The sequence below is a fragment of the Gigantopelta aegis genome, chromosome 4, assembly GCF_016097555.1.
Source record: "Gigantopelta aegis isolate Gae_Host chromosome 4, Gae_host_genome, whole genome shotgun sequence".
NCBI classification, from domain to species: Eukaryota; Metazoa; Mollusca; class Gastropoda; order Neomphalida; family Peltospiridae; genus Gigantopelta; species Gigantopelta aegis.
Genome location: NC_054702.1, coordinates 61,121,973 through 61,144,584, shown reverse-complemented (window position 1 = coordinate 61,144,584; position 22,612 = coordinate 61,121,973).

The window sequence follows — 22,612 nt, the reverse complement described above, 5'->3', positions numbered from 1 at the left end:
CTTTCCATAAATGACCCGTTGATATTTTACTATTTTTTTCTGTTTACTTTTGTTTTAGATTTGTTTCGGTAAAAATAGTTGAGAAGCGGAAACGAATGAATACGATTCTATTTGGTGTGTTGAAATGACACAGACAGGCGCAGTATGTAGTTAGCATTAGCCTTCCAATGAAGGTTATGTCTGTTGAAACACTAATTAAAATTTTTATTTCTTTAAACATTTGTTTTTAATCTCAGAATCAAATATGGTAGTATTAGAGTGTGACCCTGATGTCTCTGACTTACAGTCATGTCATGGCAAATGCTCTACACAATATGAATGTCACGGGGATCCTATAATACCCGTAACTGAATGAAACACGATTATCCAAATATCTCTCCTAACTGTATATCTATTAGATCTCTCTGTATCGGGCAGTATACACCCGCGTATGGCTCGTCTAGGTATGATCAGAGATAAGATCTTATATAAAGTATATACTATTATAGCACGTTTAGTTCACTAGAAAACACAACGAAAACACAATACACTTTGGAATCTGTATTAACCTACGCTGACAAATGTACTGCCGCAGTAGTTAATTAACAACAACAAATAATAACAACCCAGAACTGATCACTTAATTAGTTAATCTCTAGGTGTCTAGTTTACACAATATGCTAATCACTTCACCGTGACACAACACCCACACGTGTGATAATTGAGAAACGCTTCCAGGAGAACTTAATTAATAAAGGAATTACAACTCTATTCCTAACTGGTTAATTTTTAATTAACCCTTACTACTCATTCAGTAATGTGTGATAATTGAGAAACGCTTACACACACACGTGTGATAATGGAGAAACTCTTCCAGGGGAACTTAATTAATAAAGGAATTACAACTCTATTCCTAACTGGTTAATTTTTAATTAACCCTAACTACTCATTCAATAACCTTGTAATACAGTCTTAATACTGGTACCTATCACAATAAAGACACTAACCTACAGTTTACCTAGGTCCTCTAGGATGACTGGTTAAGCTTTTTATATATATATTAGATCAGTGAGCCTACAGTATTACTGCGTCAGATGACCGGCAGCACCGTCTAAATAATATTGGTATAATACAGTATTAAAATATTTAAAGTCACATCAATCACATCAAGGTTATACAACAGAGCAGAAATAATATATAAGTACCAAGTCCAAACGGACTAACGTTCCCCCCTGGACGCCTTCCAATATGTTTCTCCCCGATATCTCTAAAACCCTAGCTATTTATTATAAAATCCCAGACTGGTCCGGAGACAGGACGCGGAACCGAATCTTATGATGTGTATATTTCCACAGTAACCAAGCAGTATTTTTTTCTCAGATGGTCAGACTTAATGACGCCTAGTCGCCAAAATCACGGTTGTAAAAACCGCACTCGCGGAGGTATTACGTAACTACTGGCCACATGGCCTCCGCATCTGCGCTGGGTGTGTAATAGAAAAGCTCGACGACCGTCGCGCAAAGGTATCACGTAACAAGTTGCCCATCTGGGCTTAAGTGCATATTGGAACTGCACACGGCCCTCTAAAACAATTAATATCGCCACAGGCGAAAACAAATTAAGAGCATGTCCCGTCACAATGAATGATATAGATATATAATTATTGTATATTACAACAGTAATAATAAACAAGAATATGTAAAAACATAAACATTCTGTGATATATAAGGGTAACGGTAGGAACTGAAAGTAAAGGAAAAGAGTTTAAGAATGGAAGAAAGAGAAAATAAAGAAAGGAAAGAGAGAAAGAAAGAAAGAAAGAAAGGACAAAAAGAACAAAATATAGAATTACTTTCGGGATAGAGTTTGAATGACAAACAAATTGATTTATAATCATCGGCTATTGGATGTCAACCATTTGGTAAACTGACATATAATCTTAGAGAGGAAACCCACTAGTAGCGAGGGATATTTTATATGCACCATCCCACAAACAGGATAGCACATACCAACACCTTTGATTTACCAGCCGTGGTGCACTGACTGGAGCGAGAAGTAACCTAATGGACCCACTGACGGGGATCGATCCCAAACCGACCGTGCGTCAAGCGAGGGCTTTACCAATGGGCTACGTCTCGCCCCAAGTGACAATAAAAACCCTTTGTGTATGTTTGTCAAATCGTAATTACGTTATATTTAGTGCTGACTAAGTCATTGGTTTGTAAGCGTTAAATCATCCAATACTATATTTTTATTCCCAGGTTATAAGTGTCCGCTGAGGTAATAAATACGTATATAAATAAATAAACAAAAACAACAACATGACCAAAACCACTGTACGGACTGATGGCTATCGTAATAAAATGATTATGTTTTAAAAAATCTAGTATAAAATGGATTAATGACATGCCACGCACATTCCGCCTTCACTTTATCTTCTTCCGTCTAATGTGTTAATATTTAAGTTTAATTTATTTTTTATATAGATGTATGTATAGGTGTATATATTTGTTAGTCTATGTATGTGTGAATGTATGTGTGAATGTATATATAATATATATATATATATATATATATATATATATACTTGCATGCATTCACACATACATGTATATATGTTTGTTGGTTTGTTTTTCATATAGATCACGAAAACCTATCGTATGGTCTCAAAAAAGCTATGACTATGACGTCAATCGTCTATAGCGTGTATATATATCCAAGCAATCTTATATTAGAATCAATGCTCGTGAATATTAAGTATGTTGACTTTTCCCTTGATGATTGGCCAGACGATCTTTGAAATTCCTGTTAACAGTGTTGTATTATAACAAGTTCTTTACAGATCATCAGAATAGTGTTATAAATTGCTCAAAACAAGCGCAATGCTAGAGCAAAGCTATAGTAATCCCGTTCATGCTAACAACAATTGAATAAATTACTATATTCTGTCGACAGAATATAATATATACTCTTTAAAATATCATTATTAAAGAAACGAAAAAAAGGTTTTAAAACGTATCGTGGAATTAATTCCACAAATTGCTTACAACTGATTTAAAGATTACCTAGAACTGACAGAGACCATGAGACAGAGATCAATAGAATTGTCGTCTGCCAGTTGGGGAGACGAGGGATGGTCGATGAACCCCAATATGAATGTCACAACCATTATCCCCGATCAAAAGAAAAGTTCGTTTTGTTTAACGACACCACTAGGGAAAATTGATATATTAATTATTGGCTATTGGATGTGAAACATTAGGTAATTTTAACATATAGTCTTTGAGAGGAAACCATCTACATTTATTTATTAGTATCAATGGATATTTTAAATGCACCATCTCACAGACATAATATCGAATACCACGGCCTTTGATATACCAGTCGTGATGCACTATGATAGAACGAAACATAGCCGACCGCGCATTTACCACTGGACTACGTCCCACCCTTTATCCGCGATCAAAACCGTATATCTGCACAAGGTAGAGTCGAATGGGTATTTGACAAAATAGTGGTTGCTTCCATATATTGTTATCTATTGCTTCGTCTATAAGAGGACAGCCACTCTAGAGGAGATAATGTTCTGCCGACTAGAGACTAATATCTTGACTACTTGAGGTTAAAGGCAAATACGTGTTAACGTTACATCAGTACATTTCTCAACTACAGCCATCTCGTGTATAACATCGTTAATTCGCGACTTGGCCGAGATAAAGAGAGGGAGTGATACAAACACACACACACACACACACACACACAGAGCGAGACAGAGAGAGAGAGAGAGAGAGACAGAGAGAGAGAGAGAGGGGTACAGAGGGAGAGAAAGAGAGAGAGAGAGGAGAGAGAGAGAGAGAGAGAGAGAGAGAGAGAGAGAGAGAGAGAGAGAGAGAGAGAGAGAGAGAGAGAGGAGGAGAGAGGGGGGGGGGGGGTGGTTTTAGAGGAGGGTAGAGAGAGGGGAGAGAGAGAGAGAGAGAGACCCATGTAGGATCCTCCTAACAATGATTCAAGATTGACCATATCATGTAACAGTTGTCACAATACCAAATCGTCTAATGTAATTGATACAGGAGTTAACTCATAACTTTACTTTACTTGATATACGAGCTGTAACTCAAGCGAAAAGTGGTCCAAAGGCATGTTAGAAATAGGGATTGTCTTGTATATAATTTATATTTTTAATATATACTAATGAAAAGGATCACACCGACACTAACAGAAAAGAGTGACTGCAGCAAAAACTATAATCAACCGAGTCAGAAAGATAACCGTGTTACTGATGTTCAGTCTCACATTACTGACATTCAGTCTCACATTACTTACATCCAGTGTCACATTACTGACATTTAGTCTCACATTACTGACATTCAGTCTCACATTACTGGCACTCAGTCTCACATTACTTACATTCAGTCTCACATTACTGACATTCAATCTCACATTACTTACATTTAGTCTCACAGTACTGACATTCAATCTCACATTACTTACAGTTAGTCTCACAGTACTGACATTCAGTCTCACATTACTGACATTCAGTCTCACATTACTAAATCCAGTGTCACACACATTACTCACATTTAGTCTCACATTACTGACATTCAGTCTCACATTACTGGCACTCAGTCTCACATTACTTACATTCAGTCTCACATTACTGACATTCAATCTCACATTACTTACATTTAGTCTCACAGTACTGACATTCAATCTCACATTACTTACATTTAGTCTCACAGTATTGACATTCAGTCTCACATTACTTACATTTAGTCTCACATTACTGACATTCAGTCTTACATATTTGTATTTTATACACACATTACGAGGCGAATGGTAACTGAAATGTGTTTCACGATACTAATTGTTCCCTTACTTCCTTCTCTCAGTATATTAACAAAATCTAGTCCTAGATGTTCATACCATTTTATATTAACAAAATCTAGTGCTAGATATGAATACCATTTTATATTAACAAAATCTAGTGCTAGATGTGCAGACCATTTTATATTAACAAAATCTAGTGCTAGATGTGCAGACCATTTTATATTAACAAAATCTAGTGCTAGATGTGCAGACCATTTTATATTAACAAAATCTGGTGCTAGATGTGCAGACCATTTTATATTAACAAAATCTGGTTCTAGATGTGCAGACCATTTTGTATTAACAAAATCTGATGCTAGATGTGAATGCCATTTTATATTAACAAAATCTAGTGCTAGATGTGCAGACCATTTTATATTAACAAAATCTAGTGCTAGATGTTCATACCATTTTATATTAACAAACTCTAGTGCTAGATGTGCAGATCATTTTATATTAACAAAATCTAGTGCTAGATGTGCATTCTATTTTATATTAACAAAATCTAGTGCTAGATGTGCAGACCATTTTATATTAACAAAATATGGTGCTAGATGTGCATACCATTTTATATCCTGGTAATAACCGGCAATTCGGGTTACTGTTAATACTACAACTAATAAAGTTCGAATCCTATATATTTCTTTTGTCGCTGCAATGCTCCATCTTCTGAAAAGTTCAATGTTCTGCGTGGTAAAAAAAAAAGATGCTAAACTCATGTAAACGTATGACAGGTTTAATAGCTAGTCTCTAACGTGTACTTACGCGGCCAAATTTACAAAGACTGTTTTTGTTTTTTCACACGCATGTAACTACACTCATTTACTATGCTTAAACACCCGTGTTTAAGTAAAACAAACAGCCTTTGAAAATTCGTCCCCGATGTTTTATGAAACTGTCTCCCTAAGATAATATGCAAAGTTCAGCAGTTTTTACCTTCCCCGATCTATTACCAATCCGGAACAGACTCTCTGCAATTGTGTTATAAAATAAAATATAAAATAACAAAAATCATTCTGCGTCGTCGGCAATCTTCCACATATTGTATGGAAACCAAACCTAAAGATGTAGATTGGATGTAGAACATTTGCATACCACTGTTTAAGGGGAAAAGGAAAACGCAACGGTTAGGCATTTGTACCAAGTGTACGGTCCCATAGGGGAAGGTGTGCCGCCGACCACATACCCATATAGGTTTATAAGTAGTCTCTGAAGCCTTGCATGGCAATTAAGAACCCATCAAATATAACATTTTGACTTCGCCCGTGTTTTGCTTCCTACGCGTATTCGGCTATTTATTCCTCCATGAGCAATGAAATTATCCGAAAATTGTCAACAATTTATATCGATAATGACATTAAGTGTCTTTAACAGTTGCGCTTACTTGGTTCCCAAGTTTACGGGATGGTAGTAAATCATGAACCAGCGTGATAGCAGCGTGTTCACGGAGGTCGTTTCCGGTCCAGGAAGTTCATTCTGTCTCGAGAGTGACCCGTCTTAAATATTGCTCACAGAAGTGCTTGTGACAGAAAGGGTCAATGCCATATTTAATCAGGAACGTAGGCAGAACATTGCGTGAGGGAGTAGAGGGGGTCTACACTGTAGGATTGATTGCCGTTGACGAACAAAGGCAACAAGCCGAGTGCCAGGATTATAACGTCCTTCACAACACGTTTTTCATTATTTATACATTATGTACATACTAAAGAACCACAATTGTACATCTGATGTAGTACCAGGAATTAAAAAAGCAATTTCTTACACTTAAAATTTAAAAAATAATAATTATAAATAAAACATTAAATTTTTATTTTATTTTAAAGAAATAAATAAGAAAATATATAGATAAATAAGTAAATGAATGAATAAACCAGACTTTTGTTTTTGACAGGCGCGAGCGCTATCACACCCGTGAACCCCCGTCAACTCAATCTGACGGGCGCGAAATAACGCGCCCCTAAATTGAACAAATCACGCTTGTATTTTTTTTTTTATTGTCTATTGAATCCAATCCACAACGCCACAAACCTTTCCATTCTGTTCACAATGAACTTCCTAGAATATTTTTTTATAAATTGAAACACGATTGGTTGGTTATCTTTACACTGAACCAGTCAGCTAGGAGTTCACTTATTATTAAGATCTCGTCGGTTTTGTTGTGTTTAATTTCGTACAATGCAGCAATCTAATTAAAATTAGCTCCACTATTACTGGTAGACCCAGTAGAGATAATTTAATCAGATTGACAATGCAGGTAACATCGAAAAATATATTTTACACTGTCGTCGTTTTGATCACGTGCAGAAAACATAATACAATAGGTGCGCTGTCCGATAATTCTATGATGTGTATAATGTTTATACATGTTGATATCACATTAAACGCGTACACCAACACAAAACAAATTTAGTAAACAGGTTTTGGTTTTGTTTATAGCATAGCGACGTACTCCAGACATTTCTACTTTCTGTTTGACGATACTGCCACGTGATTCAATGCCAAGGACATTGACCTTGGTAGAGTCAGATTTCTAGTACATGTAATCGGTTGACGAACACCTGAAACAAACCTACACCGATTTAATTTCAACTCAGTAATTCGAATTTACCGAGTGTAAAGATTGTATATTTTACAATTAAATTTACATTAGGTTGGTTTTGTTGTTTGTTTGTTTGTTTTTTGTTTGTTGGTTGCTATGATTCGAGTTAGTAGTATAATAAATGGCGTGTTAACTACAGTACACCGATAATCAAAGTCAATTCTTTATGTAAAAATATATATTTATACAAAATGTAGTAAGATATACTTGGGTAGAAAACAATAGATGTTGACATTTTCTCTGTTATGACATTATTATTTTTTTTTTAAATAGAGAATTTGCAGGTACATAACATGTAGATTATGATATCATGATAAATGCGATAACCTGTGCCATGTGGTTGTTTCACATTTACATTCAGTTCACAGGCTTGTGTCCATGGAGAAATCGAATTCTGCGATGATACATTATTGTACTTGTTTAAATAAAACAGAATAAGCACAAACAAATCAGTTTCAATTCCTTATTCATAAATAGTCAACAGATTATTATGATTCAGAATTTTAATGCAATATAATATGCATATAATACACAAGAAATCGACAAATGTTGTGTTCATGGTGTTTCTTTTTCTTGTGTAAAACTGCAATGGCCCATTCCTTCATCTTTGAAAACAACTATCATATTAGTTAAATTAGGATATTTATTTTGAAAACACCAAACATTAACCCTGAAGATATTTAATTTAGAAACTATTACTCCTCAAACTTAATCATGTTCATGGGTTCAATTCCTCTCGGTCATTTCTTTCTAATTCTGATTATTTTGAGTAGTGCGATTTTCCCCTCCTCTACATTTTGAGGAGTGTGATTTCCACCCCCGTCGTAAGCATTTTGAGGAGTGCAATATTTAGCACTCCTGGAGTTTTCAAAACGAAAGTCTAGTACTACTACTGCTACTGCTACTGCTACTACTGCTACTACTGCTACTGCTACTGCTACTGCTACTGCTACTAGTACTATTACTACTACTACTGCTACTGCTACTGCTACTGCTACTGCTACTGCTACTGCTACTGCTACTGCTACTGCTACTACTACTACTACTAGTACTACTGCTACTGCTACTGCTACTAGTACTACTGCTACTGCTACTGCTACTGCTATTGCTACTACTACTACTAGTACTACTGCTACTGCTACTACTACTAGTGCTACTGCTGCTGCTGCTACTGCTACTGCTGCTGCTGCTACTACTACTACTACTACTACTACTACTACTACTACTACTACTACTACTACTACTACTACTACTGCTACTGCTACTACTACTAGTACTACTACTGCTGCTACTGCTACTGCTACTGCTACTACTACTAAAGTACTGTCGGAAATAGAATAAAAATGATTTTCGTCGATTATTTCTTACATATTAAACTGATAAGTAAATTTTATGTAAATATCTATTTAATGATCGTCTACCTAATTTAGCATTTACTTGTTTTGGCTCTCATTGATGTACAAAGTGGTGTTTACTCTTGAAATTAAAAGAAAGATGTCAGTAAACAGGTGATTTGTGCACTTTATAGGAACAGACTATAAAACATTTTGGTCAGCATGTGTCAATTTCATTGCTGTTACAATACATGTATGTGAGGGACTGTTTCTGATGACAGTTTACCCCTATTCCTCTCCAAAACAAATATTTATAGACATTTATAAGTAACTTTTGAGCAAAATTGTCAAAAACCATTTTGTGATCTATTATACTGGTATTAAAGGTGCTATCTCAAAGTTGCATAATGACAGCTATTGCAAATCATGTTTTTATTAATTTTTGCTTTAACATTTAAAAACTACACCTTTAATTATATGCCCATAAATAATTATAGGAAATAATTGTATCTACTAGTAGAAAATAATTTTTTATTGGAGAATCTTTATCACAAACAGATGATCACATATAACTTCTAATATAGCACCTTTAAGTGGTTGTAAGACTGTGTAAATTTCTAATGTACTAATATTGAATTTATATTCACTAAATATTCTGGTCATAATTAATAATTTATGCTGCAATTCAAAATAATCAGTTAACTTGCAGTTTTAAATTAAAAGTTTGTTTAAGGGTAAATGAAATTGACATATCATCAAAATGTGTTATAGTCTGTTCCAATAAAGGTCACAAATCTCCTGTTTACCGACATCTTTATTTAAATTTCAAGAGTAAACACCACCTTGTACATCAATGAGAGCTCAAACAAGTAAATGCTAAATTAGGTAGAGTATCATTAAATAGATATTTACAAAATATTTACTTGTCAGTTTAATATGAAATAAATAATTGACGAAAATAATTTTTATTCTATTTCCGACACTACTATAGTACTACTACTACTGCTACTGCTACTGCTACTGCTACTGCTACTACTACTACTACTGCTACTGCTACTACTGCTATTGCTGCTACTTCTACTACTACTACTGCTACTGCTACTGCTACTGCTACTACTGCTACTGCTACTGCTACTGCTACTGCTACTACTACTACTACTACTACTACTGCTACTGCTACTACTGCTACTGCTACTGCTACTGCTACTACTACTACTACTGCTACTGCTACTACTGCTACTGCTACTGCTACTATGCTATACTGCTACTGGCTACTACTGCTACTACTGCTACTACTACCTACTGCTACTGCTACTGCTACTACTACTACTACTACTACTGCTACTGCTACTACTGCTACTGCTACTGCTACTGCTACTACTACTACTACTGCTACTGCTACTACTGCTATTGCTGCTACTTCTACTACTGCCTACTGCGGCTACTGCTACTACTACTGCTACTACTGCTACTGGCTTACTACTGCTACTGCTATACTACTACTGCTGCTACTGCGGCTACTACTACTACTACACTAAACTACTGTACTACTACTACTACTACTACTTCTACTACTACTACTACTACAACTACTAGTACTACTACTACTACTGCTACTGCTACTGCTACTGCTGCTGCTACTACTACTACTACTACTACTACTAGTACTAGTACTGCTACTGCTACTGCTACTACTGCTACTGCTACTGCTACTACTACTACTACTACTGCTACTGCTACTGAGGCTACCACTACTACTACAACTACTAATACTTCTACTACTACTACTACTTCTACTACTGCTACTGCTGCTACTACTACCACTACTACTACTACTACTACTACTACTACTACTACTACTACTACTACTACTACTACTAGTACTGCTACTGCTACTGCTGCTGCTGCTGCTGCTACTACTACTACTACTACCACTACTACTACTGTTGTTGTTGTGTTGTTGTTGTGGTTGTTGCTATTATTATTATTATTATTATTATTATAAAATAAGGAAATAAGATTTACTCGGTGTAACGCAGCTTAATGTAACAAGAATAAATTGTCTTAGATATATGCATTTTATTTTATTTTCAAATAAAAATATTTGCATTATCTTGTCTTGTATAATTATTATTAATAATTTGTATTCATCTAACTCAATAATAGTTACGTTTGTTTGGTTTTCAAATTGTTTTACACAGAGACGTTAGTAAAAATGTTTTTGTTTTTATTAATTTTGCTGAACATCCCTCTAAATGTTTCACCTCCCTCGACACCCACCCCTTCCTGTTCCTGGCCATGACTGGAACACTGACCTTTGACGATAATGTGTACCAGACACGTGGTGCTTATCTGCCACTTTCTTGATCTATTTACTGTACCCATTATTGTTCCACGGTGTCAATCCGACCTCGGTGGTGTACACAGAACAGGTTTCAAGGTCCTTCGATCACGGCGTCCCGGGGCTGGGGTTTTAGCTCATTAGTTTACTAAACAGTATGTGTTATCTTGAATTGTAATAACAGCATATATACAGACACAAAATGAAGAAGAAGAGGGTGGGGGCCGTTCAACAATTACGTAATGCGCTAAGGGTAAAACGGCCACAGACCACAATTATTTACATTGGCGGCTATAGTACTTTTATTAATATCAGTAGGTCAGTGGAATGTTTTTTATACACTTTTGCCTGCCTGGGGGAAACATGTCTCAAGAATGGATAACCTCTGTTGTCCAGCTCTTTATCCCAGGATATTGGTTTAAACAAAGTGACCCACTAAACCTGACCGGAATACACCCATTTTACACTAAAAAGTACTACATTACACACACAGAGAGAGAGAGAGAGAGAGAGAGAGAGAGAGAGAGAGAGAGAGAGAGAGAGAGAGAGAGAGAGAGAGAGAGAGAGAGAGAGAGAGAGAGAGAGAGAGGATAGCAGGATTTACGTAATATTTGCAATACAATATCTCATTTTTATAAAAAAAAAATACATATTACAGTGAAATGCATATAAGAATTATATATTTTGTTCTTAAACAGATTTTTAATAAAGTATTTACTACCAATGAATGAATGAATGTTTGACGACACCCTAGGACAAGACTACACATCGGCTATTGGGTGCTATTTACTACCACACCAACATATAAACAGAACATCCAAGAATTATGTAACTAAGATAGGAACAGCGGAGGAAGGACTGACGAGCGTTACCCAATTTTAAAGGAGAGGGTAGTGGTATAAAAATTACCAAAATTGGCGTTAAATAATAATTGTTGTTATAAAGATCACCTACGGTATTCATGGATGGGATGCAAGGTATATAAAGGGTATCTACAATGGTCAAAGGTCTGACGAAGTCAGAGGTTGTGCCCACGACAGGCGTGCTTGAAGAGAAATTACCCACACCTCCAGTCAAAGGTACACTGACTCATTAGGTATATGACTGTCGCCCTCAAAAACATTAAGCCGATCTAGATATTAAATGGTCCTTATTGTATTCATCAGCATTTAGAAATTGAGGGTGGGTAGGTTTAAAGTTTGTTTTGTTTAACGACACCACTAGAGCACATTGATTAATTAATTATCGGCTATTGGATGTCAAACAGTTGATAATTATGACTCGTAATCATCAGAGGAAACCCGCTACATGTTTTTTAATGCAGCAAGAAATCTTTTATATGCACTTTCCCACAGACAGGAAAGCACATACCACGGCTTTTAACCAGTTGCGGTGCACTGGTTGGAACGAGAAAAAACGCAATCAGTTGAATGGATCCACCAATGTGATTCGATCCTGCGACGCATGCACTTCAAGCGAGCTCTCAACCGACTGAGCTAAAATCGGGTGGGTAGGGTGTGCATCCCGAGTACCTCCCCTGGATCCGTTCCTCTGAAGACGATTTGTGTGTATATATGAGATGTGTTGCATAGTAACTCGTTGCAGATATAAATAAATAAAAATAAATAAATAAATAAAACATTGACTGATATATAAAAAACGTGTTTTCTTTAACAACACCACTAGAGTACATTCATTTTCATTTCAACTTATTTTCGTACTTATATCCAATTAAGGTTCAAGCACGCTGTCCTGGGCACACACCTCAGCTATCTAGGCTGTCTGTCCAGGACAGTGGGTTAGTTGTTAGTTAGTTAGTGGTTAGTGAGAGAGAAGAGGATGTACACCTACCCACTGATTCGTTAAAACTCGCTCTGGGTTGGAACGGTACCGGGTTGAGAACCCTGTACCTACCAGCTTCATGTCCGATGGCTTAACCACGACGCCACCGAGGCCGGTCCACTAGAGTACATTGATTTATTAATCATCGGCTATTGGATGTCAAACATTTGGTAATTCTGACAGTCTTAGTGAGGAAACCCGCTACATGTTTCCATTAGTAACAAGGGATCTTGTATATGCACCATCCCACAGATAGGAGAGCACATACCATGACCTTTGATATACCAGTCGTGGTGCACTGGCTGGAACGAGAAATAACTCAATGGGCCCACCGTCGGGGATCGATCCTACTCCGACCGCGCATCAAGCGAGCGATTTACTACTGTGGGAAAGTGCATATAAAAAGAAAATAAGGTAGCGGATTTCCTCCAAGACTATTATCTTTGGCATCTAATAGCCGATGATTAATATATCAAGGTGTTCTAGTGGTTTCGTTAAGCAAAACAAACTTTAACTTGAAAACATTGGGTGGGGGTGAAATCAAGGCACAGGGATATAGTCTTTTCGATCTCTAGACAAACATGGCACTTCTAAACTAAAAAAACAGGTTATCATCTATTTTGGAAAGAGAAGGGAGACAACTGCTCTAGTAAGTTACATCCCTGAAACTAATTACTCAGTCATTTCACTAAATGGCCATAGTTTCCTACTCACTTGAGACAATAAATAGGGGGGTATAAACAGTGAGAGGGAAAACCCACTGCCGCGACATATGTTACACATTGTCGAATAGACAAGGGGGATATTTTATAAACATTATGTAAATAGATTCCCAAGGACAAAACGTATGTGCTTTGGTCGCAGGATCGAACCTCCTTGATGGACGTCCGACCCATTCTCTGACTGTTTTTGTCCCCTTCCAACTTGTGCCTCACCACAGCAAAGGCTGGGATATGCATCGTCCTGTCTGTGGGAAAGTGAATATGGAAAAACAAATGTTGCTGGTTTCTTCTGACGACTACGTACCGGCCTCGGTGGCGTCGTGGCAGGCCATCGGTCTATAAGCTGGTAGGTACTGGGTTCGTATCCCAGTCGAGGCATGGGATTTTTAATCCAGATACCGACTCCAAACCCTGAGTGAGTGCTCCGCAAGGCTCAATGGGTAGGTGCAAACCACTTGCACCGACCAGTGATCCATAACTGGTTCAACAAAGGCCATGGTTTGTGCTATCCTGCCTGTGGGAAGCGCAAATAAAAGATCCCTTGCTGCTAATCGGAAGAGTAGCCCATGTAGTGGCGACAGCGGGTTTCCTCTCAGAATCTGTGTGGTCCTTAACCATATGTCTGACGCCATATAACCGTAAATAAAATGTGTTGAGTGCGTCGTTAAATAAAACACTTCGTTCTTTCTGACGACTACGAGTCGAAGTTACCAAAATGTTTCACATCCAATACCCTATTATTAATAAATCAATGTGTTCTAGTGATGCCGTTAAACAAAGAAAAGTTCGATTTGTTTAACGACACCACTAGAACACATTGATTTATTAATCATCGGCTACTGAATGTCAAACATATGGTAATTCTGACATTTAGTCTTAGTGAGGAAACCCGCAATATTTTTCACATTAGTAACAAGCGATATTGTGTACGCACTGTCCCACAGACAGACTAGTACATACCACGGCCTTTGATATACCAGTCGTGCTGCACTGGCTGGAACGAGAAATAACCCAATTAGCCAACTGTCAGGGACCGACAGCGCATCAGGCCAGCGCTAAATATATTATATAATTACCACTGAGCTATGTCTCGCCCCCTGTCGTTAAACAAAACAAAGTTTTAATATCTAGGATATAGGAAAATTTGAAGAGAGACTGCTACTTTAAGAAAGGTCGTTTTGAACATAAATAAAAATAAGATCACGATTAAGTAACCAAAACACGAACAGATCACACATAATGCTGTACACGTGGTAATCGTACTGTTTCTATTTTTGGAGAAGCGGAGCATTAGGCACGTTTTTTGACGGCAATAACGTCAAAGCTGTGTTTTCGCGGCCAAGGTATCTCCGATATTCGGTGCAGAATACCACAGGGCAATATAATTCCGGATATTATCTGGTTTTCTGGAACAACCCGTCACTGTTGCGTTGTAGGGCGGCGCTCTCGCTGCCAAGGCTACACATCTGTGATAGGAGGATAAATAAACACGACGCCTCGTCCAGAGACACACAAAACCATGCTTTGCTTGGGGACGGACCCAGTATGTAAAGAGGGAGGATTTCCCGAATTTTAAAATACTTCTACAAAGAGCAAGAAATAGCCGCTTTTCAAAGAACAAGAAAGTCCAAAATAGCCCAGACTAGCCGAAGTAAAACATCAAGCCACACGTTCTGTACACCAACATATATCGATAACAATTGATAAAAACGAAGGGATATGTATTTTGTGTGTGTATCCTTTTCGTGTGGGTTTTTTTATGGGGGTTTTTAAACTGTTTTTTAATGTTGTTGGTTTTTTTAGGATGGGGGGGGGGGGGGGGGGGGGAGAAGCAGGGATGTTTGATTTTATTTTATCAACGACCCACACCAGTCTAACGTAACTGCTGAATCAGCAACAATCCCATGTCAAGCATAATGGTCACGCTTGGGTTTGTTTATTTATTATTATTTTATTCATTCATTTATTCATTAATATATTAATTAATTTATTTATTTAAAATAACACGGCCATAATTTGTATTTAAACATTGTTCTCAATGTTCTCAACTCTGTCCTCCTCCCCCCTCCCTCCTCGAGTCAGGCCACCGATCTTATCGGAGGTCGGACTCTGGATAGGCGTGTTCGAAACCCAAGTGGTATATGAGCACGTTAAAGTAGTTACCTACCTACCTATCTAACAATTGCTTGGCGTCAATTATCATTGTAAGGGGCTGGACGTAGCCCAGTGGTAAAGCGCCCACTTGATGCGCGGTCGGTTTGAGATCGATCGCCGTCGGTGGGCCCATTGGGCTATTTCTCGTTCCAGCCAGTGCTCCACGACTGGTATATCAAAGGCCGTGGTATGTATTATCCTGTCTGTGGGGATGGTGCATATAGTGAACAAATTTAGCGGGTTTCCTCTCTATGACTGTCAAAAATGGCCATATGTTTGACATCCAATAGCCGATGATTAATGAATAAATGTGCTCTAGTGGTGTCAAACTTTAAAACTTTTTGTTCAGTTATCATTGTAATATAACGACAATACTGAGGCTAGTGGATAGAGCGAGATGTCTTGTAGGACATGAAGTAGGGCGAGTTGTCTTGTGGGAAGCGAAGCCAAGTGTCGTTTTGCTTCTCGTTCAAACCAGTTCCCAAAGATTATTATGATGGAGGGAGCCAAACATCACTTGCAAGCCTCTAAAAGTTGCGTGTCGTCATTTGTCATTGTAGCATAATGGCAGTATTCAACTTATTGGTTAGGGCGAGTTCTCCTGTTGGAAACGAAGTCGAGGTGGTGGTTTTCTTTTCTTCTTTTGTTTTGTTTTGTTTTTATTTTGTTTTGTTTTGTCGTCCCAACCAGTGCACAATCTGTTTACTTTCTCACCGTTATATAAACATACAGGCCAAGACATCAGATCTAGTAACCACTGCAGAGACTTAAGATCAACATTCCCAAGACAAAACTCACGAGAATGAACACCAAGTCCAACGAATCTTCATGGTGACAAAGTTGCAGAAGTTGATGACTTCACCTACCATGGCTCTAAGATGACAGCCGATGGAAACAGTGAAGCAGACATCCACTTAAGAATCACCAAGGCAAGCCAGACATTTGCTTCGCTCCGAAACATCTGGAAAGCAAGCAAGATTAGTTTGAAGACAAAGGTACGCCGTTTTAAAAGCACTGTCTTAAGCACTCTACTGTATGGAGCAGAATCCTGGAAAATGACCAAGACCAAAACAAAAGTTGAAGGTCTTTCAAAATCGGCGACTTCGCAGGATCCTAAATATCTTCTGGCCCAACACCATAACCAACGAAGAACTCCATAAACAAACCTCCACACAGTCATTGGTATCGGAGATCAAGCGACGAAGATAGTGGTGGATTGGTCACGTCATCAGAATGCCTCAAACAGCCCTACCAAGAGTGGCACTCCGATGGACCCCTCCTGGAAAAAGGAAACGAGGAAGACCGAAAGAAAGATGGAGGGGGACAGTAGAGAAGGAAATCCGAGAGGGCAGTCTGAGCTGGGGTGTGCTGGAGAAGCTGGCAAAGACAGGCAGCAGTGGCGACCTCTTGTTACAGCCTTATGAGCTTCTCAGTACGAAGGGGATTAAGTAACCAGTGCACAACGATTCTTGGATTGTTGTTTATGCTTTGGGAGACGAACATAGCTTCCAAGATTCTAATAACTGCGCGACGTCATTTATCATTCTATGATAATGGCAATATTCAGATTGTGGGTAGAATGCGATGTCGTGTGGGGTATGAAATCGAGGGTATTTTCTCCAGCCCAAAACAGTGTCCAGCGATTGTTAGATCGTTGGTTATGATGTGAGAGCTAATCTTAACGTATTACCACAGTAACATAATACCAATATTCAGCCCAATAATTAAGGCGAGTTGTCTTGTAGGAAACGAAGTCTAGTGTCTTTATTCTCATCCCAACGATTCTTATATCGTTATTTATGCTGTGCTGAGCGAAACATCACTTCCAAGATTGTAATAATTGAGTGAAGTCAATTATCATTGTAATATTGAACTTAGTGGATAGACTGAGATGGCTGTAGAATACGAAGTCACGGGTCTTTTTTCTAGGCCCAGGCAGTGCCCCATGATTCTTAGATCACTGTTTATTATGTGGGAGGTAAACGTGGCTTGCAAGCAGAAAATAATGGTAATATTCAGCTTAGTGCATAGGGCGCAATATCGTGTAGGATGTGAAGTGGATTTGTTTTTCTGTCTCGTCCCAACCAGTGCCCAACGATTCTTAGGTCTCACTATACAGATGTCATCTGCCATTGAAATCCATGTTAAATTGCTCAACTTCAAATGAAGATTGCCAATAGAACGAGTTCTCGTTGGCACAAACAACATACACCATTGCGAACATATTATAAGCATTTATTTTTACTCCAAAATTCAGAACATTTCCGTCTCAATTTTTTGCTTTATGACCGCATCTGGCTGTAGTACCGGTCCGAACAGGTGGTTCATTAACCAATTCACTCCGGCTGCCTCTTTCGCTATACACCCATGTCCCAAAAAGTCAATGCACAATATTACAAAATAACATAGGCAAAGTCCAGCCAGAAGGCTTACCATTAAACATACACATTGTTTTAATTCTTCCCCAATTCCTAGAAGTGAATATGTTTACCACAACATATGTCATAATTAGGAACTATAGTGGACCGTGATCAATGAACTCTCACCCGGAAGTGAACTATGTAGTAAGACCGTATGTGATATGAAATTTTATTCGATGGTGTGGTGCATCTATCTTTTGGTGACGTGACGTTATTTACCATTATAACATAATAGCAATATTCATATTAGTGGTTAGGTCGAGTTGTCTTGTAAGAAACGAAGTCGCGGGTCTTTTTTCCAACCAGTGCCCAACGATTCTTAGATCGGTGTTTATGCTGTGGAAGCGAAACATGTCTTCTAAGTTCCTAACAATTGTGTAATGTCAATTGTCATTGTCTTATTGAGCTTAGTGGATAGGGCGAGATGGCGTGAAGGATGTGAAGTCAAAGGTCTATTTTCTAAGCCCAACCAGTGCCCAACGATTCTTAGGTCGCTGTTTATGCTGTGGGAGCGAAACATCGCTCCCAAGGTTCTAACAATTGCGAAACGTCATCTATCATTGTAATATAATGGCAATATTGAGCTTATGGGTATAGCTCAATGCCATGAAGGATATGAAGTCTGAGGTATTTTTTCTCGTCCCAACCAGTGACCAACGATTCTTACATCGTTGCTTATGCTTTGATGCCAAGCTTCACTTCCAAGCATCAAACAATTGCGTGACGTCATTTGTCATTGTAATATAATGGCAATATTCAGCCTATAGTCCCGACTCTCCGACATAGATAAATCGACCTGGCTCCCGTGCTATTAGTGGGTACAACGCGATCTCGTTTAGGAAACGAAGTCGAGGGACTCTTTTTCACGTGATAACCAGTGCCCAACGATTCTCAGATAGTTGTTTATGCTGTGGGAGCAACAGTTTATTTGGCTATTGGATGTCCAGAAAAACAAATCAGTTGAGTGGATCCACCGAGGTGGTTCGATCCTGCGACGCAACACCTTAAGCAAGCACTCAACCGACTGAGCTAAATCCCGCCCCCGAGTGGCTTGATACACCAAGCCAGCAAACTGAAATATGAAGGCGTTTCCAAATTGTTAGTTGAATCAAGACTGGAATCGGATTAAAAACTGTTTGATGCGCAGACCATCTGTGCGAATACCATGTGGCTGTGCATCACATAACTTCATATATTTGTTATATGTTATATTTGCGGTGGATTATGAGTCATGACTCGCCACAGTCTAGACAGCCCCCCCCCCCCCCTCCCCCGCATTAATCCCTGCAATACCACCTGTTCACTCATACATACACACACACACACACACACACACACACGAACACGCATACATGAATTCACTCACAATCACACACGTAAATACTGAACAGTATTTTATCTATGTCTGTGTAAAATTAAAAACTAATCTGATATTTGAACTGAACTAAACGATTATTAACTTTTACTAATCTTCTTTATATATATATTATATAAACTTTTACTGAGAACATTTGATGACTCAGGCTATTGGGTTTTTTTGCGCATATCATTGTTGTCAATGAAATTTGAAGCAAAAAAGCTGATTAAGACTGAATCAGCATGGTTCGTGCGAGACTATATATACTCTTCAAAAGAAGAAACGCAAAACCACATTGTCGTAACATTTGGAGAATTGATTTAATTATTGAATGGTGAGTCCGATAATTACCAAATGTTGCAGGATTGTTCACAATTCACTCTAGTCCATTGTGAGTAAGTGATAGGACACACCACCAAGGTCAAGGTCATCTGGAGTCAATACCGGGTGTGGCCTCTGCGTGTGTTGACAACTGCCTGGCACCGCCTGCCCATTGAAGCAACCAGAGTACGGATGACGTCCCGGGGGATGGTGGCCCACTCGGCCTGCAAGGCTGCTGCCAGCTCGGGCAGGGTCTGGGGCTGTGGTTGTCGCTGTCGGAGGCGTCGGTCCAACTCGTCCCATAGATGCTCATTGGGTTCAAATCCGGTGATATCGATGGCCAAGGAAGGAATTAATGTTGTTGTTCTGTAGGAAAGCCGTTGTGAGACGTGCTGTGTGAGGCCTGGGCGTTGTCATGTTGGAACACTGCGTTGGCGTTGGCCATAACTGGAACGATGTGTGGCCGGAGGATCTGGTCAATGTAGGCCCTGTGCATTCAGGTTGCCCTGCACGTGGAACAGGTCAGTTCTGCCAGTGTGTGAGATGGCTGCCCACACCATGACACTACCCCCGCCGAATCTGTCCACTTCCTGCACGCAGTTTGCCGCATTACGTTCACCACGACGCCTATACACGCGACATCTACCATCATGACGTCGGAGCAGAAATCGGGACTCGTCACTGAACCACACCTGTCTCCATCGCAGTTGAGGCCATTGTCGATGAATCTGGCACCACTGCAGTCGGAGTCGACGGTTTTGTGGTGTTAAGATGACACCTCGAACTGGACGTCTGGCACGAATTCCTACCTCACGTAGGCGGTTCCGTACGGTCTGTCGGATATCCTGCGCAAACCTGGTATTGCTGCGGCTGTGGAGGTGGCAGTAGTCAATCGTTCCCCAAGGTGGCGTACCCGGATGTAGCGGTCCTGCCCGGGGGTAATGACCTGTGATCGACCGGATCTAGGGAGGTCACGTATTGATCCATGTTGCTAGTAACGGTCCCACAGTCTGGAGATGGTGCTTGGGGACACATGGAATGCCCTGGCAACGGCCGTTTGGATTCGCCTGCGTCTAGTCGGCCGATGGCATTGTTTCTCTGCGTTCACTGAGACGTGGCATGTCCTGGATTGTCAAACTGTCGGCCAGATACAGAGGCCAGGCAAGCGAACACCCTGCACTTTTATACTGTCGGTGTTCATGTTGCACGTGCAGACAACGCACGTGCAGTGGTGACATGGTTTGCACGTGGCTGTGTTTTTGCGAATATTCACATTTTGGAACTTTATTGTACAGTAGCTGCGTTTTATCGAATGTAACCGTGGGAATGTGTTTGGGACATGCAATGCCTTATATTCACAAAGCATGAACGAGGTAGGAAACATAAAATCGGAGAGTAATAACCCATTTGTACCCTTTTGAACAATTGGTAATTCTGACATATTATCTTAGGGAGGAAACCCGCTACATTTTCCCCTTAATATCAAGGGATCTTTTATATGCATCATCCCACAGACAGGATAGCACATACTACGACCATTGACATACCAGCCGTGGTGCACTGGCTAGAGCGAGAAATCTGTGAAACAGTTATACAATTTGAACGTTTGTTTATTTTTGTTTGGTTCACAGCTGTAGATTCTTGAAAATACCAATAATCCACTGCTATACAGCCAGAATAATAGTATAATGTCACGGGTTTCAGGGCCGTACCCTCCGGTGGGGGGTGGGTGGGGTGGGGGGTGGGGGTGGGGGTGGGGTTGGTGGCAGTTGCCCCCTGAGAAGTTAACTTTTTTTTTACTCCAGAAAATAGCATACACTTCTCAGGGTTTAATGTGTATAGTGTTTCATTTATTTATAAAAAGTAGTGCCCCCCTCCCCCCCCCCACCCGGATTTTGATCAGGGTACCGCCCTAGGTATGAATTTATCGTGGCGAAGAATTGTGACATTTACGGCTTTCAGCAGGAAGTAATTATAACTAATTTACAACTACGCGAGAATGGTCCAGTTCAAAGTGAACGTAAAGTGTGGCATTGTATTTCTTCCACTCCTTAAATATTGATGAAAGCGTTATTTAAAAGGCGTGTGCAATATTTAACCAGGTAGCAAAAGTATTGGTTGTAATGATAATGTGCGACATAGAGAAATGGGAAAGGAGGGAAGAAAGAGAGACTGGAAGAGAGAGAGAGAGAGAGAGAGAGAGAGAGAGAGAGAGAGAGAGAGAGAGAGAGAGAGAGAGAGAGAGAGAGAGAGAGACAGAGACAGAGAGAGAGACAGACACAGAGAGAGAGAAAGAGGCAAGGAGAGATGAGAGAGAAAGCAAAGCGAAAGAGAAAGACAGCAAGGAGAGACACATAGAGACAAAGTGAGAAAAAGAGACCGAGTGATACTGAGATGAAGACAGACACACACACACAGAGAGAGAGAGAGAGAGAGAGAGAGAGAGAGAGAGAGAGAGAGAGAGAGAGAGAGAGAGAGAGAGAGAGAGAGAGAGAGAGAGAGAGAGAGAATAATATTTGAATAATTAAATCAAAAATATCAAAATGTTATGTTTTGTTATTCGACGTAAACAGTAGTTTCCCCGAGAATCCTTGGCGAAAAATATAGTTATTTGTCAAATTGTGACGTCACGTGTTAACCTCTTGGTCAGCCTCATTAGATTTTGCAATAATACAAA